The sequence below is a fragment of the Doryrhamphus excisus genome, chromosome 2, assembly GCF_030265055.1.
Source record: "Doryrhamphus excisus isolate RoL2022-K1 chromosome 2, RoL_Dexc_1.0, whole genome shotgun sequence".
Lineage (NCBI taxonomy): Eukaryota > Metazoa > Chordata > Actinopteri > Syngnathiformes > Syngnathidae > Doryrhamphus > Doryrhamphus excisus.
The window spans coordinates 28,350,330-28,373,264 of record NC_080467.1 but is presented as its reverse complement, the minus strand read 5'-3'; the positions used below and the strand labels follow the sequence as shown (position 1 = coordinate 28,373,264).

The following is a 22,935-nucleotide window of genomic DNA, read 5'->3' as shown; positions in this document are numbered from 1 at the left end:
AAAATAAATTATATTAGGAAAGCAGGAAGTGAACAAATGTAACAATTACTGATTGTAAAAGTACCAGATGGAATTAAAATTAAAATTAAAAAAATAATAAACAATTAAATTATATTAGGAAAGCAGGAAGTGAACAAATGTAACAGTTACTGATTGTAAAAGCACCAGATGGAGGGGTAGGATTTAATAAGCTTTGCTTCTTCCTACTCCTTTTGGACATGTGGAACTGTGAACTGATTATGTGATGCATTCAATTGTAATCTGATGCATGTTCAAATGAAATTAAACCATTACCATAGCATTAAAAAAGAGCCACCCACCAATATCGTATCCTTGGCCATGTTAAAGGATCAACTTCAAGGAGCCGTTTTTATAGTTTATAGGATTTACCAAACTTCCACAAAACTCTGTTCTGTCATCTTTTATTAGGTCTCAAATTCATTTATCCAAGCAAGCCTTAATTTGAGTAAGACGGATTTAGCTCCCAACGCCCGACATCATCATCTTCAATGAATAAAAACATAGCCGACATAGCACACCTCAACTCGCCATCAGCGAGCCCCGCCACCCGAGCGGCGGGGAGCGGGTCACATAAAGGAAAAGCGGGGTCTTTTTATACCCGTTTACGGTTAGTGTTAGCAGCCATTTATGACTCTGCTGGCTCCACCAACGTGGGACACGGGACAAAAGGGAGAGCATGGCTGTCTCCTCCAAAGCTATCCAACGTCTCGTAACCTTACAGCCTTTTTTCCTGTTTTACTGCCATTAAAGTGCGTCTGGGAGAAAGCCACCCCCCCCCCCCCCCCATGTGCGGACCAGAGCGGTAATGAGGCGACTTCAAATGGTCCACACAGTCAAAAGGTTTGCACTTTTGTCGTTTAAAAAAAAAAAACATTTTCTGCACACCTCCTGGCCCACAGTGGAAGAGTTTGACATCAAAGATATCAAAGAAATCAATCAAAATGTAAACAAAAGTGGAGGAAACGCCATCAAAACTTGTGAGAATGCTAATAAACCTTACAGAAATGCAATGCAAACAAAAGTTCTGAAAATGCAATTTTTTGATTTGTAAACAAAAGCATTTCTATAATTTTGGTAAATTATTTTGGGGTTTTTTTTGCTTTCAAATCCATACAAAATGTAAACAAAAGTAGCGGAAACGCCATCAAAACTTGTGAGAATGCTAACAAACCTTACAGAAATGCAATGTAAACAAAACTTCTGGATATGCTTTTTTTTTATTTGTAAAAAAAAAGAATTTCTGTAATTTTGGTAAAATATTTTGGGGTTTTTTTTTGCTTTCAAATCGATACAAAATCCAATCAAAATGTAAACAAAAGTGGAGGAAACGCCATCAAAACTTGTGAGAATGCTAATAAATCTTACAGAAATGCAAACAAAATTTCTGGAAATGCAATTTTTTGATTTGTAAACAAAAGCATTCCGATAATTTTGGTAAATTATTTTGTTGTGGTTTTTTTTGCTTTCAAATCCATATAAAAATCCAATCAAAATGTAAACAAAAGTGGCGGAAACGCCATCAAAACTTGTGAGAATGCTAACAAACCTTAAGGAAATGCAAACAAAATTTCTGGAAATGCAATTTTTTTTATTTGTAAACAAAAGCATTTCTATAATTTTGGTAAATTATTTTGGGTTTTTTTTTTTCTTTCAAATCCATTCAAAATGTAAACAAAATTGGCGGAAAACTTGTGGGAATGCTAACAAAACTTCTTGAAATGCAATTTTTTGATTTGTTTTGTTTGCATTTCTATAATTTTGGTAAATTATTATTATTATTATTATTATTATTATTATTATTATTATTATTATTATTATTATTATTATTATTATTATTATTATTATTATTATTATTATTATTATTATTATTATTATTATTATTATTATTATTATTATTATTATATATTTTTTGCTTTCAAATCCATACTAGAATTAATTGAATAAAAACTTAAAAATGTCCATGCTGTATATGGGAAACAGATAGTTTGTCATATAGCCGTAAAGTATCTTTTATTATTGGAGATTATAAAAAAGTATAAAAATAAGTCAGAAAAAGTATGAAATAATTTCTGATTCAAATGCTAAGTATTACTGCCTGTATTCCCAGCCTGCTGACTAAGATCCGGTAATATTTAACCAGCGTGTGGCAATCATGCTCCTGCAAAGGAGGTCAGATACGGAGTTGTTCATTTTCCAAATCGATTATTTCCTTCCTGTTTGCTTTGGGAGTCTTACTTCCGAAAGCGGCGAACACAATGACCTTTATCTGGCGGAGGGAGACAATTGTGTAACCGCCGTCCCGCGGTGATCGCTGTAACACGGCCAAAGTTGATCGCCACTTCCTTTTTTTTTTTTTTTTTTGCATGAGCTGCATGGATCCTTGTCAGGAAGCAGAGGCCTGCTTGTGAAATCGGATAGCGATTGAAAAAGGTGCGTACTGAAATACCCCCCCGATGCCTTGTTTGGGCACATACGACATCCGAGCACGCATCCGAGATGCTAAGTGTACTCCCGAAATAACCGTGGAATAGCTGTCATATTTTGATAAGCCGTGTGAAGGCAGCCTTTGTCACCGCCAACAGGTGCATTGTGCCGCCCCGGCCGTACGCCGCTCGCTGCCAAGCGCTATCAATGCAAACAGACCACACCTCTCCAACCCGGGGTCGTGTTAATCATACACTGAGCACGCTCACAGGAAGCCGTTCACATGGCTTGTTGCTCGGGCGATGTGTGTGTGTATGTGTGTGTATGTGTGTGTATGTGTGTGTGTGAAGCACCTTGTTAAACGTTGTGTGTTTGTGTTTGAGACGTGAAAGCGAGCGTTCTAGTTTGAATAGTTTGTGTCAAAAAAAGTGATGGATGTCGCATTCTTCATTCTTTAACTTCAGGAAAATGCTAACAAAATGGATACCAAACAAAATGCAAACAAAACTTCAGCAAATTAAAAGAGCAAACTAGCAGATCCTTACCGCTACTACAACATTGGTTCTGTTGTCGCTGTGTTGTGCAATATCAGGTCCGTTTAAAAAAAAAAGTCAAGTACGCGTTAATGAGGGTTGAACAGGTAAAAAAAAAAAGTTTCCGTTATTTTCCGTTTTATTCCAAATCATTTCCTGCATTTATTTGTACCCAGCGTCATAAGCCTTTAGCTTCATTGCTAATCCAAAGCAAAACAGGGCGGGGTAAGCAACAGGGTAGGGTAACAGTATGGGCGGGGCAAAATCATGTTCATTGTGTTTCCGGTGTGCACACAGCTTTAAGATGTCATTTCAACATTAAACTTTGGTATCAAGGTCGGGGGGACTCAAACTAGCGTCTCGAGGGCCGCATTTGGCCCGCGGGCCGCGAGTTTGAGACCCCTGGGGTACACCCTGGACTGGTCGCCAGCCAGCCAATCACAGGGCACGTATAGACAAACATGCTAGGTTAATTAGCGACTCCAAATTGTCCATAGGTATGAATGTGAGTGTGAATGGTTGTTTGTCTATATGTGCCCTGTGATTGGCTGGCTGGCCACCAGTCCAGGGTGGACCCCACCTCTCGACCGAAGACAGCTGGGATAGGCTCCAGCAACCCTCGTGAGGCTAAGCGGTACAAAATGAATGAATGAATGAATGAATGAGTTCTCCTCCTATTTTGTGTGGAAGTGGTAACTTTTTGGCTTCTTATTTTGTCTTTCCCCAATGTGAGTGTGAATGGTTGTTTGTCTATATGTGCCCTGTGATTGGCTGGCTGGCGACCAGTCCAGGGTGTACCCCGCCTCTCGCCCGAAGACAGCTGGGATAGGTTAATTAGCGATTAATTAGCGACGCCAAATGGCCATACGTATGAATGTGAGTGTGAATGGTTGTTTGTCTATATGTGCCCTGTGATTGGCTGGCCACCAGTCCAGGGTGTACCCCGCCTCTCGCCCAAAGACAGCTGGGATAGGCTCCAGCACCCCCCACCCCCCCGCAATCCTCATGAGGCTAAGCGGTAGAAAATGAATGAATGAATGAGTTCTCCTATTTTGTGTGGAAGTGGTAACTTTTTGGCTTCTTATTTCGTCTTTCCCCAATGTGAGTGTGAATGGTTGTTTGTCTATATGTGCCCTGTGATTGGCTGGCTGGCCACCAGTCCAGGGTGTACCCCGCCTCTCACTTGAAGACAGCTGGGATAGGCTCCAGCACGGGTAGAAAATGAATTAAACGAATGAACGAACGCTTAATGCGTCAAAACAAATTAATTTTTTTCAATTCAACATTGCACGGCGCTAGTAGTTAAGCTAGTCGTTGTCAGCTTATTATCACGATTGTTGGCGCAATGTCACAGTCGTTGCATATGCTTCCTCAGCTTCGCACTCGATGATCGTCAACACACTCGCCGCTTGCTCCCGTAAACATCAGTCAGGTTCCCGCTGTGCACTCCATGTTGTTGTTGTTATTGTTGTTGTTAGCGTGCCAAATGATGACGAGGTGCCGGAGCGCCGTGCCTGCGCTACAAAACGAGTTGTCCCGTTTAAAATAAAAACATGTCACATGTGTCTCACAGAGATGAGCACATCTTGCGGGCAAATGCACGGCTTCTAAAAAAAAAAAAAATGCCTTCAGAGCTAACAAATGTATCTGCGGCGATGGCGGCCTTTTTATGAGTTTGTGTGATGTCAAAACCGCAGCAAAAGCTGTCATTAATGACATTTTTTTCCCCTCATTTCACACACAAAAAGGAGGACGACTTGAAAGCGCCCCCCCCCCCCCCCCCTTTCTTCAATATTTACACATGGCGCTTTGTAGTGCTCGCTCGCAGAAGCTTTCCATTTAGTGTTTGAATTTGATCAGAAAGTTGCCCAAGGAGCGAATGCCGCATTTTGCGTTAATAACACATACACTGAGGGGGGGGGTTCAAGACCCCCGAATCTGCAAATGTGTTCAATGTGCGTGATATTTCAAAGGAAATGCAGCAGCTTTCACACGCCGGATTAGGACCTCCGGCAGCACACGTTCGCTGGCTTTGATTAACCTAAGCCAGGCTAGCAAAGTGTAGCTTAGCATTACTTTTTGTCGGGGAAGTGTCCGGGTGGCATCCTGACTATCCGCCTACCCGAGTCACCTCATCTAGCTCCTCACAATGCGGAGGAGCAGCGGTTCGACTCCTGAGTTTCTCCCAATGACAAAGCATCTAACCTTATCTCGAAGGCTTATCTCCAGCCCAACCACCCGACTGAGGAAACTCATTTCAGCCGCTTGTACCCAAGATCTTCTACGTTTCGGTCACTACCCAGATCACATGACTAAAGGTGAGGGTAGGATCTACTGGTAAAAGGAGAGCTTTGCCCTTTCGACTGAGCTCTGATGCATCCTTCCCTGAACCTTCAACAAGACCCCAAGTTACTTAAACTTCTTGGGGCAGGGTCTCATCCCACACCCGGAGATGGCGCACCACCATTTTCCAGGCGAGAACCATGGACTCAGCACTGACACTAAGGCATCCCGTGGAAAAACTAAGGCGTACGGTGGAAAAACTAAGGCGTACGGTGGAAAAACTATGGCGCCCGGTGGAAGAACTAAGGCGTCCAGTTGAAAAACTAAGGCGTCCAGTTGAAAAACTAAGGCGTCCGGTAGAAGAACAGGCGTCCGGTAGAAGAACTAAGGCGTACAGTGGAAAAACTAAGGCGTACAGTGGAAAAACTAAGGCGTACAGTGGAAAAACTAAGGCGTACAGTGGAAAAACTAAGGCGTACAGTGGAAAAACTAAGGCCTCCGGTGGAAAAACTAAGGCATCCGGTGGAAAAACTAAGGCATTCGGTGGAAAAACCAAAGTCCAAAGCCATTTATGAAGTGGCAAACACCTGGACAAAATCTATCACGGTGGTCCCGCATCCATACATTTTTGTGTCTACTACAGCTTTTCCGGTGGAAAACCTAAGGCATCCGGTTGAAAAACTAAGGCATCTTGTGGAAAAACTAAGCCGTCTTGTGAACTAAGCCGTCCCATAGAAAAACTAAGGCATCCCATGGAAAAACAAAGCCATCCCGTGGAAAAATTAAGCCATCCCGTGGAAAAACTAAGGCATCCCGTGGAAAAACTAAGGCATCCCGTGGAAAAACTAAGGCCTCCGGTGGAAAAACTAAAGTCCAAAGCCATTTATGAAGTGGCAAACACCTGGACAATATCTATCACGGTGGTCCCGCATCCATACATGTTTGTCTACTACAGCTTTTCCGGTGGAAAACCTAAGGCGTACGGTGGAATAACTAAGGCGTCCGGTGGAATAACTAAGGCGTCCGGTGGAAAAACTAAGGCGTCCGGTGGAAAAACTAAGGCGTCCGGTGGAAAAACTAAGGCGTCCGGTGGAAAAACTAAGGCGTCCGGTGGAAAAACTAAGGCGTCCGGTGGAAAAACTAAGGCGTCCGGTGGAAAAACTAAGGCGTACGGTGGAAAAACTAAGGCATCTTGTGGAAAAACTAAGGCATCTTGTGGAAAAACTAAGGCATCTTGTGGAAAAACTAAGGCATCCCGTGGAAAAACTAAGCCATCCCGTGGAAAAACTAAGCCATCCCATGGAAAAACTAAGGCATCCCATGGAAAAACTAAAGTCCAAAGCCATTTATGATGTGGCAAACACCTGGACAATATCTATCACGGTGGCCCCGCATCCGAGGTACACACTAAACCGCCATGATGGCGTACTGATACACCCTAATCGGTATCAAGTATGGAAAGTTGATTGGCGTAGAAGAAGCAACGTATGGAGAAGTCCAACGGTAGTCGTGAGGACAAGGAAAGCAAAGAAAGCGAATGGCCGAAACCCTAAAAGATCATCCAGCAAACGCCTCATCCTTGTTTTCCCGTCCATAAAACCGTTTCCGGCCCCAGACGTTAAAAATAATGAGCGTTCCCAATCCTGTAAAATGCACAGGGAAATATTCCGCATGCTGAGCGCACATCCTGTGAAAAAGATTATTACGTCTGCTGCTAACTTTCATTAGCGCAATAGCAACTGGCGGCACAGAACCAATACAATAAAGCGGCGGGGTTGGGGGGGTCGGGGGGGGGAGCGACATAAAGCTGTCGCTCCGACTGGAATGGATGGCTCCTGGCTGGTTTGGGGGTGGGCAGTGGGACGGGGGAAAAGTGGACCTAAATCAGTAGGAGGGAGGAAGGCTGGGGAAGTGGACTTGGGTTTGCGGGGGGGGACCATCAAGGGGGGGGCCGCCAAGTAACCTCAGACTAGAGTTCAGCGTCAGTGAGGCCCAAGGAAGGCTCCAGGCCGCCTCCCGCCCCGTCGGATCCTCTCCTGGCTCCAGTCGGACTCTGTCCCTGATTAATAGCCACCGGAGGTGTCCAATCCAACGATGGCCGATAAGGGACCCCCAACCCCCCCCACCCGCCTCCTCGCCCCTCCTCGTAACAAGCTAGCTCTCCCTTTCTCCTCCTCTGGCACTCGGGGAAGCCAATTAAGCACATCTTAAAAATTCAGGAGCGGTGACAACTGGTCTGGGGCCCCCGGCTCGGGGGGCCGCGGTGAAACGGTAGCGTTCACACGGAGGACATTCCGATCCCGTTTAACCTCGGGTGTGAGGTCGGAAATAGTCACGCGTCTCTTACGAAAATTCAGAGTCGAACGATTTTCGAATTTCGACGACTGCGCCCGCACGTCCGCCCTCCTTTGCAGGGATTCCGTTCCCAGGCTCGCCAAGTGAGCAGGACAAGAGGGAAAAAAGGAATTTCTGAAAAGGCGAAGAGGGGGGGGTTCTCCTTTTCCAGACAAGAACAGAAGATTATCCCAGCAGCCAGTTACTCGATGGCCAACGTAACAGGTGATCAAAGCGCGGAACCCTAGGAAGGGGACTCGGGGGCGCAGCAGTGCGGCCAAAGGGATTGCTTCCCGGTGATTTGTAAGCAGGAAAAGACTTTTGACATGAAAGACAGCTTAAACAGCCGAGGAATAACAATATAATGCTTCTTGTTGCAGCTGAATTCCTTTTTTTTTTTTTTTTTGGGACTCCGGCATTTCCTACCGAGCCATTTGGACAGTCACATGCACGCAACAAAAGGCGACATGGGAAGGGGGTGGGGAGCCCGGGGTCTTAGGGCTAAAAGGGATGCTTTGTGCCGGGGATATTGTGAAATCGGACGACTCCCATTCCTTTTCACCGGAGCTATGTTCGAAATTTGGTTGCATTCTTCGCCGTGACAAAAGTGCGCTTTTCCCCATTGAAGGATTAGTCGGCAAATGCAAGTTTAATGGATCAGTTGGTTTTGGGTGGAAGATTTGGGTTTTTTGGAAGCACATTTCTTCACCCATTTGAAGTATCCCGTTCTTATATTAAAAAATATTGTGATTGTTTTTTTATAAAGCCAAGTGATACCGATATGATCCGATTGCGGCGTCAACTAACCATTATTTTGTAATCAATTAATTGGAAAATTCTTGTTTTGATTAGGCCCTAGATCAGGGTATCTCAACTTTACCACTTTGATATTGTGTGTGTACATACACAGCATAAACTGTATTTTTTTTCCCCCCCAATGAAAAAATAAATTAATCTCAGCTTTACAATATCGGTGAAAAATCCCATTAGCATCAACTTTACTCTTTTATTTTTCAAATATTTAAATTTTGATCTTCGTATATTCATCAATATTATGACTTTATTCCCATAATATAACTAATTTTCCAGAAATTATTTTATTGTTTGTTTCTCATGAATTTAATTTAATTTAATTTAATTTAATTTAATTTAATTTAATTTAATTTAATTTAATTTAATTTAATTTAATTTAATTTAATTTAATTTAATTTAAATTCAATTCAATTCAATTCAATTCAATTCAATTCCATTATCCTAAACAAACGCAACATATTTCCCTCTAATATAATAATAACTCTGATAACTCTATGGTACTCTAACTCTACTTTTCTAATTTATTATCGGATAATGTAAACTTTTTTTTCTCATTAGAAAATGACTACTTTGGCTTAATATTTTTACTTTATTCTTGCAAAATTACAGGTTTTCTGTTTAATTTAATTAAAAAAAAATTTTTAAACAAACGCAACATATTTTTCTCTAATATTTCAACTCTATGCTACTACTTTTCGAGTTTATTCTTGGAAAATGTATCCTTTTTTTCTCATTAGAAAATGACTACTTTCTCTTAATATTTTTACTTTATTCTTGCAAAATTACAGCTTTTCTGTTTAATTTTTCCATTAAATGCAAGTTTAATGGATCAATTGGACCAGAAATTATTTTATTGTTTGTTTCTCATGACTTTAATTTAATTTAATTTAATTTAATTTAATTTAATTTAATTTAATTTAATTTAATTTAATTTAATTTAATTTAATTTAATTTAATTTAATTTATTTTATTTTATTTTATTTTAAACAAACGCAACATATTTTTCTCTAATATTTCAACTCTATGCTACTACTTTTCTAGTTTATTCTTGGAAAATTTAAACTTTTTTTCTCATTAGAAAATGACTACTTTCTCTGAATATTTTTACTTTATTCTTGCAAAATTACAGCTTTTTTCCTGTTCTGTTTTTTTTTTTTTTTTTTTTTTTACACCTTCTTGTAAATTAACTATATTTCCATAATATTTTGTTCTACTACCAATATAATATAATATATAATCCTTTATGCAGCAAAATCCTCATCAGCAGTGACAAAATGGTGCTGAAATAAACTCCCCAGCTCGTCCAGAGCTCCGCACTTTTGACATCCACATTGATAACGAAGTGGCGGACCTTCCGGCATCAACCCGCATCCTTGCCTTACATAGCAAGACCACGGCTAGCCAAGGTTGAAAGTACGCATGAAGATGGGAGTTTATAACGTCATTACAGCCAAATGTCAATTTTGCGAGGATTCCTCGTCTGTGACGGACGTTCAAAGTCCTGGGAAGCCTCAAGTCTCGCCGACACAGACACACGTGTGACGTGTTCGTGCGTTTGGGGGGCGTGTCAAGATAAAGCGCCGTCGGGGGACAGGCTGAAAATGAGAATAAACTTCCTGTGGGAGGAATTTGGCTGCTACTCGTCATGGTTGGAATCTGCCCGCTCGCATACCGAGGGAATGGTAAATATTTAACATTTCATTTCCTCGCTGTAAGGTAGACCGGACGCGGAGGATATTACAATGAGGCCGAAAGACAGCGGCGAGGACTCGGGGGCGTAACAAGATATTAACCGAGGAGACGTTGCTTAAACATTTTGCTCCTATTCCATGCCTCCGATGTTGTTATCAATTTCGGAATATCCATAACAAAAGCCACAGAATGGAACTAGTGAAAATATTAGCATGTCCTGCAACCAAAAAAGTGGTTTATTACAGTATTCAGTGATGTGGAATGAGATCGGGAGCTCGGTGAACTTGCTTCCCGGTCACTTTATCAGATTTAGCATAGAAAATTTAGCATAGGTGCTATTTGTTTTTTTTTGACATTCTAAAAATAGAATTTAACAAGTAAAATTAGTAAAAAAAAAAAATTAAAAAAAGTAAAAAATTTAAAAATATAATTAAAAAAAATAAAATTTATAAAATTTAAAAAAAAAAATTTAAATTAAAAAAAATGTGATTAAAAAATAAAATAAATTTCTCCGGGTACTCCGGTTTCCTCCCACATTCCAAAAAACATGCTAGGTTAATTAGCGACTCCAAATTGTCCATAGGTATGAATGTGAGTGTGAATGGTTGTTTGTCTATATGTGCCCTGTGATTGGCTGGCGACCAGTCCAGGGTGTACCCGGCGCCTCTCGCCTGAAGACAGCTGGGATAGGCTCCAGCACCCTTGTGAGGATATGAAATGTAACACTACAAAAGCCACAAAGCAGTCAACATGTAGTTCGATGCTCAAAAGACAGCTAGTTAGCATAGTAGCAAGAGTAAAAATCCCAAAATATACTCAATACTTGCCGAAAACGCAGTACATTTACAACCTGACTGGAGTGATATGATTGCACCCTGCGGTGTCTTACAGTAAAGGAGTTAAAACGAGTTAAAAAAAAAAAAAAAAAACTGCAACTTCACCCGCCTTATCAATCACTTCCTCCGTGTCCGATTCCAGCGCGGTCACAAACAAGCGTACGTTCGCCTACTTTAGCGCTCGGCCGTGCCTCGCCTTATGAAGAGCTCATTGTGCTGCAACCTAGTTTCCTCGCAGGTGATTCATAGTCTGTCGGTCGGGTTCGGTCTGAAGTGTCCACAGCACAGGGAGACGCTCGGATGACAGACTTGTTCACGTCTTTGTTCGCACAAAAGGAAAGCCAAGACCGGGGTTGGCCCCGGGGCCACGAAGGACAGACACTTGACAACTTTTTGTATTGCCCCCCCCCCAACCCCGCTTATCAGGACCTGCAGTGATGGGGTTTTGATAAACCTGCACCGTTTGTATCGTGAAATAGTTGGATTTCAAACTCTGCTTCATCATGAAAATACTTCATCTCTTTTGAGATTACTTGGATGAGTCATAACTGCAATTTTTGAGGGTAATTTTTTTGGGCTGACTACTCCTGGGATGGTTTCACCACTGTTCCATATTTTTGCCATGTGTGAATAATGGCTCTCACTGTGGGTTGCTGGAGTCCCAAAGCTTTAGAAATGCCTGTATAAGCGCTTTTCCAGACTGATAGACCACAACTAATATCAGATATGTTTTAATGGGGGGGTCGGTCGTCATGTTGGTTTGGAATTTTTTTCTCCCTTATGGGGGGGGGGGGGGGGGGGGGGGGGGGGGGGTCGCCATGTCGGTTTGGAATTTTTTTCCTCCCTTAATATATTTCTGTTGAAAAACTGCATTTTATGTTATTGAGTAATATTAAATTTTTGTTTTATTTGATGGTCTGAAACATTTACATCAGGGGTCTCAAACTCAATTTACCTGGGGGGCCACTGGAGCTAGGGTCTGGGTGAGACTGGGCCACATCAGGTTTTCCAAAAAAAAAAAAAAAAACGCATTTATTAAAAAAAAAATATATATACAAACTTTTTATTTTTCTGCACAAAATAACATGAAAAATAAACAAATCAAGAATAAAGAAAATCAAATCAGTAATAAATAAATATAATAATAATAAAACGGCAAATAATAAAAACTTAAACCACATATAGTTGGTGGGTAAACAAATTATTTTTTTCACATTAAAATGAACAAAGCATTATTAGAGCCCTGTAGACATGACAAAACACGACTATAATCACATTTATACTCTTTTTATTTACAACATATTGCGCAACTTGCAGGGTCTTGAGACACATGCTAACTCGCAAACTAGAGAGCGAGCGACCTAAACGGTAGCCTCCAAGTTATTTCCTTTAAACTTAAATAGCCAAAAATTTACCACTTCCACACGGATAGGGAGGATAACTATTGACAGTTATTTAACCTTTAACATGAACATTAATCAAACGTAATCATTTTTTCTGGGTACATGATACCATACAGCATCCATATCAAACATTAAACTTTCATATCAAGGCGGGGGCCTCAAACTAGTGTCCTGCGGGCCACATTTGGCCGCGTGTTTGAGACCCCTGATTTACATTGTGACTACATGCAACATAATAAATCATAAGGGGGCAAACACTTTTTTCAGACCACTTTATAACTTCTTAAGTATAATTTATATATAAAAATATAGAATTTATATCATTGATATGATGTCAGAGAACATGACTTGGTGTCCATCCACATAAATTGATAAATTGCCCGACGGTGCCGCTCAAGTTAATGGATCATTCTGGACAATTCCAAAATTGAAGTACCCCATTTGAGTATTTCATCCTATACCCACAGTCCATCTACGTGTTTGTCATCGAGGTCTCCAAAAACCAGACCGGGGTCTCAACCCTTGTAGGGTTGTTATTTTACATAAAAGACGAAACGGACCTGCTACGTTCACATTCCACTGTACTACCTCACCGGTGGAACAAGTACACTCGTGACGCAGTACGGATATTGAACAGTCATGGAAGCAAGAGGGAAAGAGGAATGGAGGGCGTCTGGACTCCCTCACAGATATCCCTGCAGACTGTTTAGTTGACTCACTGAATGACGCAGGCTGCCGGCATAGTTGTGCTTACTTCCTGGAAGTCCGGCACAAGAAGCTGCCTTGGAACTATGGAGACGGAGGCCATAGCACGGCTCGCTAAGTCACGGAAACTTGGAAAAAGTACACCGTGACTCCTCGCTGACGTCCAAAAATGAAACATCTGGACCCGAGTGTGTGTCACTGTGACTTTTGATTTTCAGTCAGAAGAACGGATACTGGAAACATTTTGGAGGAGAAGAATGAAGGGGATTTTGAGGGGGGGGGTTGAAGTTAATGTGGCTCACACGAGGTACACTACTGGATACTCCAGTACCATCGAGTGGTTGACTCACTGATTTACACTACATATCACCTCGTACTTCGGTACGTGACAAAAAATAAAAAAATAATAATAATTAAAAAAAACTTAAATTATATTAGGAAAGCAGGAAGTGAACAAATGTAACAGTTACTGATTGTAAAAATTAAAATTAAAATTAAAATTAAAATTAAAATTAAAATTAAAATTAAAATTAAAATTAAAATTAAAATTAAAATTAAAATTAAAATTAAAATTAACCAATTCAAGAAACAATACAGCAGTTGATGTTTGCTAAATACAAGGATGAAGAGTCTTGAACCAGTCATGATGTGCTATATATATCACTATATTGACACGCACTATGGTACCCATTATGGCATTGGATGCTCATATCACCTCCTACTTCGGTACGTGACCAAAAAAAAAAAATTAATTAAAAAATAAAATTAACTACTACTAACTTTAATTACCTTAAACTGTACTATGGAAAGCAAGAAGTGAACAAATGTAACAGTTACTGATTGTAAAAATTCAAAAATCTTAATTAAAAAACTTACATTAGGAAAGCAGGAAGTGAACAAATGTAAGTTACTGATTGTAAAAATTCAAAAATTAAAAAAACATAAAACCTTAAACTGTATTATGGAAAGCAGGAAGTGAACAAATGTAACAGTTATTGATTGTAAAAATTCAAAAATTAAAAAACTTAATTAAAAAACGTACATTATATTAGGAAAGCAGGAAGTGAAAAAATGTAAGTTACTGATTGTAAAAATTCAAAAATTAAAAAAACAAAAAACCTTAAACTGTATTATGGAAAGCAGGAAGTGAACAAATGTAACAGTTACTGATTGTAAAAATTAAAAAAACTTAATTAAAAAAACTTACATTATATTAGGAAGGCAGGAAGTGAACAAATGTAACAGTGATTGTTTCCAGCTCATAATTAAAAAATTTTTTTTTTACTTTTACAATTTTAATATAATTTTTTTGCATGAATTCTACTTCCCTTTATACCCAAAAGGTATGGAAATGATCTAAAATAGACATGAGCGTCGTTATATGTAGGATATGTTATGGGATGGACTTGAAATCGAGCACTCGGGAAAAAAAAAAAAAAAAGCTTGGCATTGGGTTAGGATTCTTTTCCACACTTGTGCAGTCGTACACGGGGAGGCATCCTGTTTGTGTGTCTGCGACTGCTCCGGAGGGGGGGGGTGGGGGGGTGAAGGCTGCACGGCCGAGCTGTGGATCAACAGCTGGGAATGGCCTCTCATTGGGGATGAGACATGCCGTTCCTATGACAGATACCCGGAGAGAGCAACAGTAACATGTGTCTCCCAAGCCTACAAGTCCAAAAAACCACCACTCCACTATTACACCGTGCAGTGTACTTAATGAATAGCACACTTAAGGCTTGCGGGGTTATTTGTTTTTTTTTTTTGTTTTTTTTGCCGGAACACTGAACGGGGGGGTGGAACAGCCCCTGGTGACCTCAGTGGGCCATCTGAGATAATAAATCCATGACCCCGAGTTCCGGAGTGCTTTGGGCAAGGTCGGGGTGGCAAATTTCCCACTTCCACAATATCAGATGTTAATGTTAATTCATTTTAGGCCATGTGTAATGGCGCAAGAATGTCTCTCTCTCTCTCTCTCTTTCACTCTCTCTCTCTCTCTCTCCACAGCTTCGTCCAGGGCCGGAGGAATCTGTTGAAAATGTGTGACAGCTGTGGAAGTTGGCCGAGTCCCGGACCGAGGATGTATTAGATCTGGAGGGGATTCGAGCAAAAGGGTTCACTGGTGTCTTGCGTTTACTCCTATTTTCCCTGACATGATGTTTTCTACCCAAAACACATGACATTGTTTCTTTACTATGAAACTGTTTACAAACGTTCCACCAGTAAGCTAATTCCTGATGAAATTGAATAGTAATATATGGTACACAAGATATTATTCCAATATTTCTGTTGCAATGCAACTCCATTTAGAACCAGTCTATGCTATTATGGAATTATTTTACTCTTCGTTTCTGCAAAGCACCATGATTCACCTTGCGTACGCATGGCGTTCTATAAATAGCCTCACCTCGCCTCTGAAACAAAGCGTTCAGAACCATCCCAAACCTCTTCCAGGGCTCACTTCCTAATGCGCAAACCTCATTATCCAAAGTTAACACGAGAATACAACATTTATAGGTCAGAAAAGAGAAAAAAAAGCATAATGGGTTATATTTATGTACAACTATGGCCCTAAGAAAAAGGGGTCAAATAATGCCTTAACCAAAAAGAGGCTGTTGATATTTGTAATGGTAATGGTTTTATTTCAGTTGAACATGCATCAGATTACAATTGAATGCATCACATAATCAGTTCACAGTTCCACATGTCCAAAAGGAGTAGGAAGAAGCAAAGCTTATTAAATCCTACTCCTGGTAGGATCTGGTACTTTTACAATCAGTAACTGTTACATTTGTTCACTTCCTGCTTTCCATAATACAGTTTAAGTTTGTTGGTTTTTTTTTAAATAATGCACCTCATACCGAAGTACGAGGTGATATGAGCATCCAATGACATAATGGGTACCATAGTAAGTGTCAATATAGTGATATATATAGCACATCATGACTGGTTCAAGACTCTTCATCCTTGTATTTAGCAAACATCAACTGCTTGTATTGTTTCTTGAATTTGGTAATTTTATTTAAAAAATTTAAAAATTTAAAAATTTAAAAATTTAAAAATTTAAAAATTTAAAAATTTAAAAATTTAAAAATTTAAAAATTTAAAAATTTAAAAATTTAAAAATTTAAAAATTGTAAAATTAAATTTTTTTTAAATTAAAAAAAATAAATTTAATAAATAAATAATTTAATAAATAATTGTATAATTTTATAATATTCTAATTTTATAATTTTAATTTTTTTATTTTGTAATTTTGTCATTTTGTAATTTTAATTTTGTAATTTTAATTTTTTGATTTTGATTTTAATTTTCAGTAACTGTTACATTTGTTCACTTCCTGCTTTCCTAATAGAATTTATTTTTATTTATTTATTGGCTTTTTAACGTAGTCCTAGCATAGAAGTGTTTCAAAGGTGGCATGGAAGTCTTTCCATTTAGGGCTTGTCAATATTACACATTTCCTGCCCTACCTGATTGAAAAAAGGTGTGTTTAGTTGTCATGGGGCTCATGCGAGGACTCCAGGGATTGTGTAACAGCGACTAGTGTGCCCCCCCCCCCCTTTGCTGGATATGTAAATTAAATACTGGAAGCAGTGGTAGCAGTTGTCAATCAATGGCGCTGAGGGTTTGCAGCCCCGATGTGGCACACTGCCCAACCCGGCCTGCTGTCATGGTCAGTCCAAGAGGCATGGAAAAAAAAAGGGGGGGGGGGGGGGGCAGAGGGGTCGATGGCATCAGATAGTATTCCCCCCTCTCAGTCAGAATGTATTGCACAGACAGAGGGCTCTTTGTTGCCCCCCCTGACCCTCTCACACGGCTTTCACTTCTCAATTGTGGAGGTAATTTCAGAGCTGTGCCCCCATGTGCGTGCCCCCAACCCCACCCCCCCACCGCCAAAATCGCGCCCTGCAATCTGAAAGGCTTTTTTCAGCCAAAGGCTGCGGGGGCACCAGCACCCACTGATAGCATCGTGTCCCTGAACGAAGAGCTTAGCGGGGGCTACTGGACACCTGCTGGGTCTTTCAAATATGAAATGAACATGTCAAGGCCACACTGGAGGAACACAACGTGCCAGTTGGCTTATCATCACCTATCCAATTTCACCCTAGAATACATTTGCACCTATAGAACACATAGGCAAAGAGCCCCCCCTCTCTCTCCCGGCCCCGCTGGGACAGACTTGAGCCAGAACTCCTTGTATTACGTCCTTGCTGACCCCCTTTTGCACTTCACCTTTTCCTTCCCATTGAGGATGCATTCCTGGCGCACCACACCCAGGATCATTGTAATGAAAATTCCAGTGCCAATGCCAAAAGGATCCAGTTGCCTATAATCCTTTTGGGGGGGGGGGCATCACCTGATCCGGGGACAGCGAAGGCTCGGATTGCAGAGATGCCAGCACAGATTGGGGCAGAATTATTGGGGGCGAAGGGGTGAGAATGAACGTGAGGTTAGTGACGGTTAGAAGCCATCTGCCGAGCAAATACTTCGAAAAATACACGCCGACTTTGATGACTCGGTTGTTGGAGCATATGTGATTACATTGTACATTATAGTGTGTAAATATATCTGTTTACTGTGTAGCAGTAATAATTTCATCATAATTTATTTTGAATATAGAATATAGCCTATTGATTTTGAATTATATTTAATGTTGGTGGTAGGCGTGTTTCTTCTGGTCACTTTGTGGAAAGTTAGTTGTCAAATAGCTAGCATCGCTAAATGATATGTGTGGAAATATGGGCTAATAACTACAAAAGCAATCTTCACTCGTTAAATGTACTGCAAAAAAAAGGTCAGTAAGGATAATTCATAATGCCGCCTACAGAGAACATACTAACTCATTTCTAAAATCACAAATACTTACACTTGCTGATATAGTTTAATTTTCAAACAACTAAAATAAAAATAAAAATAAAAATAAAAATAAAAATAAAAATAAAAATAAAAATAAAAATAAAAATAAAAATAAAAATAAAAATAAAAACTATGGTACCCATTATGTCATTGTATGATCATATCACCTCGTACTTCGGTACGAGGTGCATTATAAAAAAATAAAAAAAAACCTTAAACTGTATTATGGAAAGCAGGAAGTGAACAAATGTAACAGTTACTGATTGTAAAAGTACCAGATGGAGGTTCAAATTAAATAAAACCATTACCATTACCCCAACTAAGAAATATTTTGAATCAAAAAATAAAAATAAAAATAAAAATAAAAATAAAAATAAAAATAAAAATAAAAATAAAAATAAAAATAAAAATAAAAATAAAAATAAAAATAAAAATAAACTATATTAGGAAAGCAGGAAGTGAACAAATGTAACAGTTACTGATTATAAAAGTACCAGATGGAGGGGTAGGATTTAATAAGCTTTGCTTCTTCCTACTCCTTTTGGACATGTGGAACTGTGAACTGATTATGTGATGCATTCAATTGTAATCTGATGCATGTTCAAATGAAATTAAACCATTACTATATTTGCTGCTCCGACTGCTAACTGGAACCTGATCCAAACCTGATCCAGAGATCAATGAAGGGGGAAAACAAGTCGTTTTGGAGGTGAATAGCAGTGACACCTCTTCTTATTGTTTCTCTCATATTTCTGGGGGAAGCCCACAGGCGGGCGGGGGGTGGGTTAATGCCTTGCTCAGGGCATCTGACCCGAGTATAGCTTGTGTAAGCCACAGGTGGATGCAACAAGCTCAGACCTGTTTTCCCCCCCTCTGAGATTGGGGAACATTAAAGGAGTAAAAAAAAAAAAAAAAAAAAAAAAAGCTTGAATGGCCTCACTCAACCCCCTCTAGTGGACGGAAAGCATTACGGCGTCTTCAGAGGTTGCTTCACAACTCCATGAACTTATGGCAGCGGACGCTGGAATGCAGGAAACGTATATGATTACCGCTTACGGATCCTGATGAGCCAAAAAAAAAAAAACGCGCTCCAAATTTTGATTTAAAAGAAGCATTTTTTTTTTGCGCAAAGCGTGGAGGAAGCCGCTAATGAAAACTTGGCAGACTCAAACCCTCGCCTTTTATTGCCCCCTCGCATGAGTGTTACATGAGCTTTTAATTTACATTGCATTAAAAAAAAAACATGCTACAATTAAATGACTATTTACCTTTCCATATCCAATAGCAGCGGCCGGTTGCCATGGGGTTTCAGTCATATCCAATCCCAGCCCCTTTGGCACACACTCTTATCTCTGTTTAAATATCCGGTTACTTCCCCCTCTGGTGCAGGCACACAGAGACATGTCATTAAGAGCAGTATCTCTCCCCCAGCACAGGCTTCCTTCCTGTACGCATGGTGACGGATTGATTTTCTCCGGTAGGGATCCTCTGCAAAAAATATATATATATTATTCATCTAAACCAGTTATTTAATACGGCGTTGAGTTCGGATTTTTTTTTTCTGGCTCACAGGGAGCCAAAAACAGCCAACAAAAAAGTATGAATTTATTTCCAGAAAGCTATGGAAGCCAAGTGTCATCACCCTAAAATAACCGCATGGAGTTTATCGTCATGGTTCGGAGTTTATTAGCACATGAATGAAACGGTGCTGGGAAGGCAGAATGAAGGCAGAATGAAGTCATGTGTACCTCCAAACAGGAAATTGCACAACTGTTAAGATAAAGATGGAAGTCGGGGGGTGAGGGTGGTGGGGGGCATAACGGTAATTAAAAGCAATTGCCGCGTTTACCATATTTGGAGTTGCTCTTCAGGTTTGTTACATAATTAATAAAGTTGTAAATGGACGACTAGTGATGCATTAGCGAGGAGTCATGAACATTGATTCGATTCCAATCAAGTAAGTACAGTAAACCTCGGATATATCGGACTCGGATATATCGGAAATTCGCTCACAACGGACAGATAAAAAAGAACCAATTTTTCTGCAATCTGTCATTGCATATATCGGATTTTTTATAACGGATTTCGCCTATTTCGGACAAAATCTCCAGTCCCGTTCCAATGCATTTCCATTAAATTTCCCTCGCATATATCGGATGGCCGCATCGTGGCGCTCCGATTCGCCGAATCGTGACAGGCCGCTATACGACGTCATTTGCAGCGTTGCCTGCGCGTCCAGGTACATTGGAAACATAGTCAAGGAAGTGCCTTTTTATAACGGATAAAATCCGATTTACGCATATACCGGATATAAATCTGATATATGCGTAAAACGGACATTTTCCGGTATACGCATATAACGGATTTCGCTTATATCGGACAAAACCAGTGGGAACAATTGAATCCGATATATCCGAGGTTTACTGTAGTAACTTGGAAGTAGGTGTCGGATTCGAACCACTGGTTGGTGCTTTACCACTTTACGGCATCGCTGACCCACAGGGGTCAAATCTTGTACTGAGAACGCATCGATTGCAGCCGCTTGGAAATACGCAGCTTTGATTAAGGATCGATCGATACATCGCCTGGACGATATTTGTGTCCTTATACGCACGTGGGTTCGCCGATTTATTTATTTTTCCGCCGCATGATTTACAGACAGGCATCCGCTTTGTGTTGCCGGAGGACCATGCAACACACGCGGTCGCGGTACCCCAAATGTGGCCCGCAGGACACTAGTTTGAGGCCCCCGCCTTGATATGAAAGTTTAATGTTTGATATGGATGCTGTATGGTATCATGTACCCAGAAAAAAATGATTACGTTTGATTAATGTTCATGTTAAAGGTTAAATAACTGTTAATAGTTATCCTCTCTATCCGTGTGGAAGTGGTAAGTTTTTGGCTATTTAAGTTGAAAGGAAATAACTTGAAGGCTACCGTTTAGGTCGCTAGCTCTCTAGTTTGCGAGTTAGCATGTGTCTCAAGACCCTGCAGTTGCGCAATATGTTGTAAATAAAAAAGAGTATAAATGTGACTATAGTCGTGTTTTGTCATGTCTACAGGGCTCTAATAATGCTTTGTTCATTTTAATGTGAAAAAAATAATTTGTCTACCCACCAACTATATGTGGTTTCTTAAGTTTTTTTTATTTGCCGTTTTATTATTATTATTATATTTATTTATTACTGATTGATTGATTTCCTTTATTCTTGATTTGTTTATTTATTTTTCATCTTATTTTGTGTAGAAAAATAAATGTTGGATTTAATAATAATAATAATAATATATAATTATATATATTATAATTTGTCTACCCACCAACTATATGTGGTTTCTTGAGTTGTTATTATTTGCCGTTATATTATATTATTATTATTATTATTATTATTATTATTATTATTATATTTATTTATTACTGATTGATTTTCTTTATTCTTGATTTGTTTATTTATTTTTCATCTTATTTTGTGTTGAAAAATAAAAATGGCACAGCCCCCAGTGTGGAGGACCCCCCATGAGGAAATACTGGAGTTAAAAGCTAAAAAAAAAAGCATAAAATAGGACTAAAAAGATAAAAACATAAGAAAAGTTGAAAAATATTAGTTAACAGCCTGATTAAAAATGTGTGTCTTTAATCTATATTAATCTATATCTATATATTATTCCTTAAAAAACCCCACATTGTTTAAACATAAGACCTGTAATATTTGTTATCATTATCATTTTTTCATGTAAATTGAGGGCGCAAAAGCAGTATCGGCCACAAATATCGGCCCAAGCAAAATCGGCAATCGGCTAAGGGTGATGGGAAAAAAATCGGTATCGGCATCAACCCCCAAAAAAAACCCATATCGGTCGATTTCTATCTTTGATGAGTGATTTCTAGTCATGCATACTTCATGGAAAAAAAGAGGGTTCCCTTTGACCAAGTGCCGGCTCGGAGCACACAAATGCACATGAAGTTGAGCGCGGTGCACCAACAGTAGAATGGATACCCCATAAGAACGTGGTATAAAATGTTCTTTCAGCACCTTGGCTCTCCCACATGTTCCATTCCGATCGTGTTACACGGACGAAGGGGGGGGGGGTTCGAGCAGATTCTGCACGTCTTTATCGTAAAAAGTTCGTCCATCGTACAGATGCCCCGGTGCTGAACTCTTTGGGAGAGTAAACAGTGGTGGGGGGGGGGGGGGGGGGGGGGCAGGCCTTTTCTTCTCTTTCAGCTGCACTAATGATGTTGTGGTGGACCACAGCTGTTTCTTCATAGCAGGTGTGCAGCGGGAGCCGCGGTGGACCACGCTCGGCCTGGATTCGAGGAACGCCAAGAACAAGACAGAAAGGAACGGAGAACCAATATCCCCACCAGAGATGCACCACCTCCATGAAAGTTGGATGCGGAATTTTACAGAATTTCAACTTGACGTTGGTGCGGCGCCCAAAAACTCCCCCCGACATCTTCACGCTGTAGTTACCAATAATTCTCCGACGAGAACTCGGCGGGAGTTCGTTTTTCAGGAGACAAGGTGCAGGCACCAACGTCCTAAAAATACATTGTGCTGATCCGTAAGGAAAGACAAGGCTCAAAGATCATTTCCTGTTTGGAATTTGCCTGAATGAGGAGAGGAAACAGGACATGCGCAAGAACTATTTACTGCACGGATCTGAGAAGATCATATTCCAGTCTATTTAGGGTAGTACGTTCAATTCCAACCATTACCCAACCACTCAATGATCTTCACGTGGGTTTTTCATCGTCTGCTTTCTGGCCATTTAATAATTCATAACAAAAAACTCCAACATGATTTCATCATTTCATCAAATATGAGCTGGAAACCTCATATTCCAAATATACAACATAAGGTGGCCAGAAATATTTCAGTATTGAACAAAGCAAAATTTGTTTTCAATCAGAAATCACTCCACACTCTTTATTGCTCTCTGGTTCTACCATATCTTACTTATTGTGGGGAAATATGGGCTAATAACTATAAAAGCAATCTTCACTCGCTAAATGTACAGCAAAAAAGGTCATT

The 22,935-nt window shown here is 39.9% G+C and overlaps 1 protein-coding gene and 1 long non-coding RNA gene across 3 annotated transcripts in view; one reads left to right on the top strand and one right to left on the bottom strand.

The window, feature by feature from the left end:
• The window catches only part of ankrd50 (ankyrin repeat domain 50), a 256,290-nt gene that overhangs the window by 109,430 nt on the left and 123,925 nt on the right, over positions 1-22,935 (top strand). The window lies entirely within an intron of this gene.
• Positions 1-22,935, bottom strand: part of LOC131105174 (uncharacterized) — a 128,456-nt gene that overhangs the window by 90,293 nt on the left and 15,228 nt on the right. Inside the window, exons 3-4 of one of the 2 annotated variants that reach the window (XR_009119891.1) lie at positions 19,170-19,389; positions 14,478-15,132 (exon numbers count right to left, since the gene is read on the bottom strand). The exons of the other annotated variant lie outside the window; for it this stretch is intronic. This is a non-coding gene — a long non-coding RNA (uncharacterized LOC131105174). Of the gene's footprint in view, positions 1-14,477; positions 15,133-19,169; positions 19,390-22,935 lie in introns of those variants that run through there. 2 annotated transcript variants of the gene reach the window in all.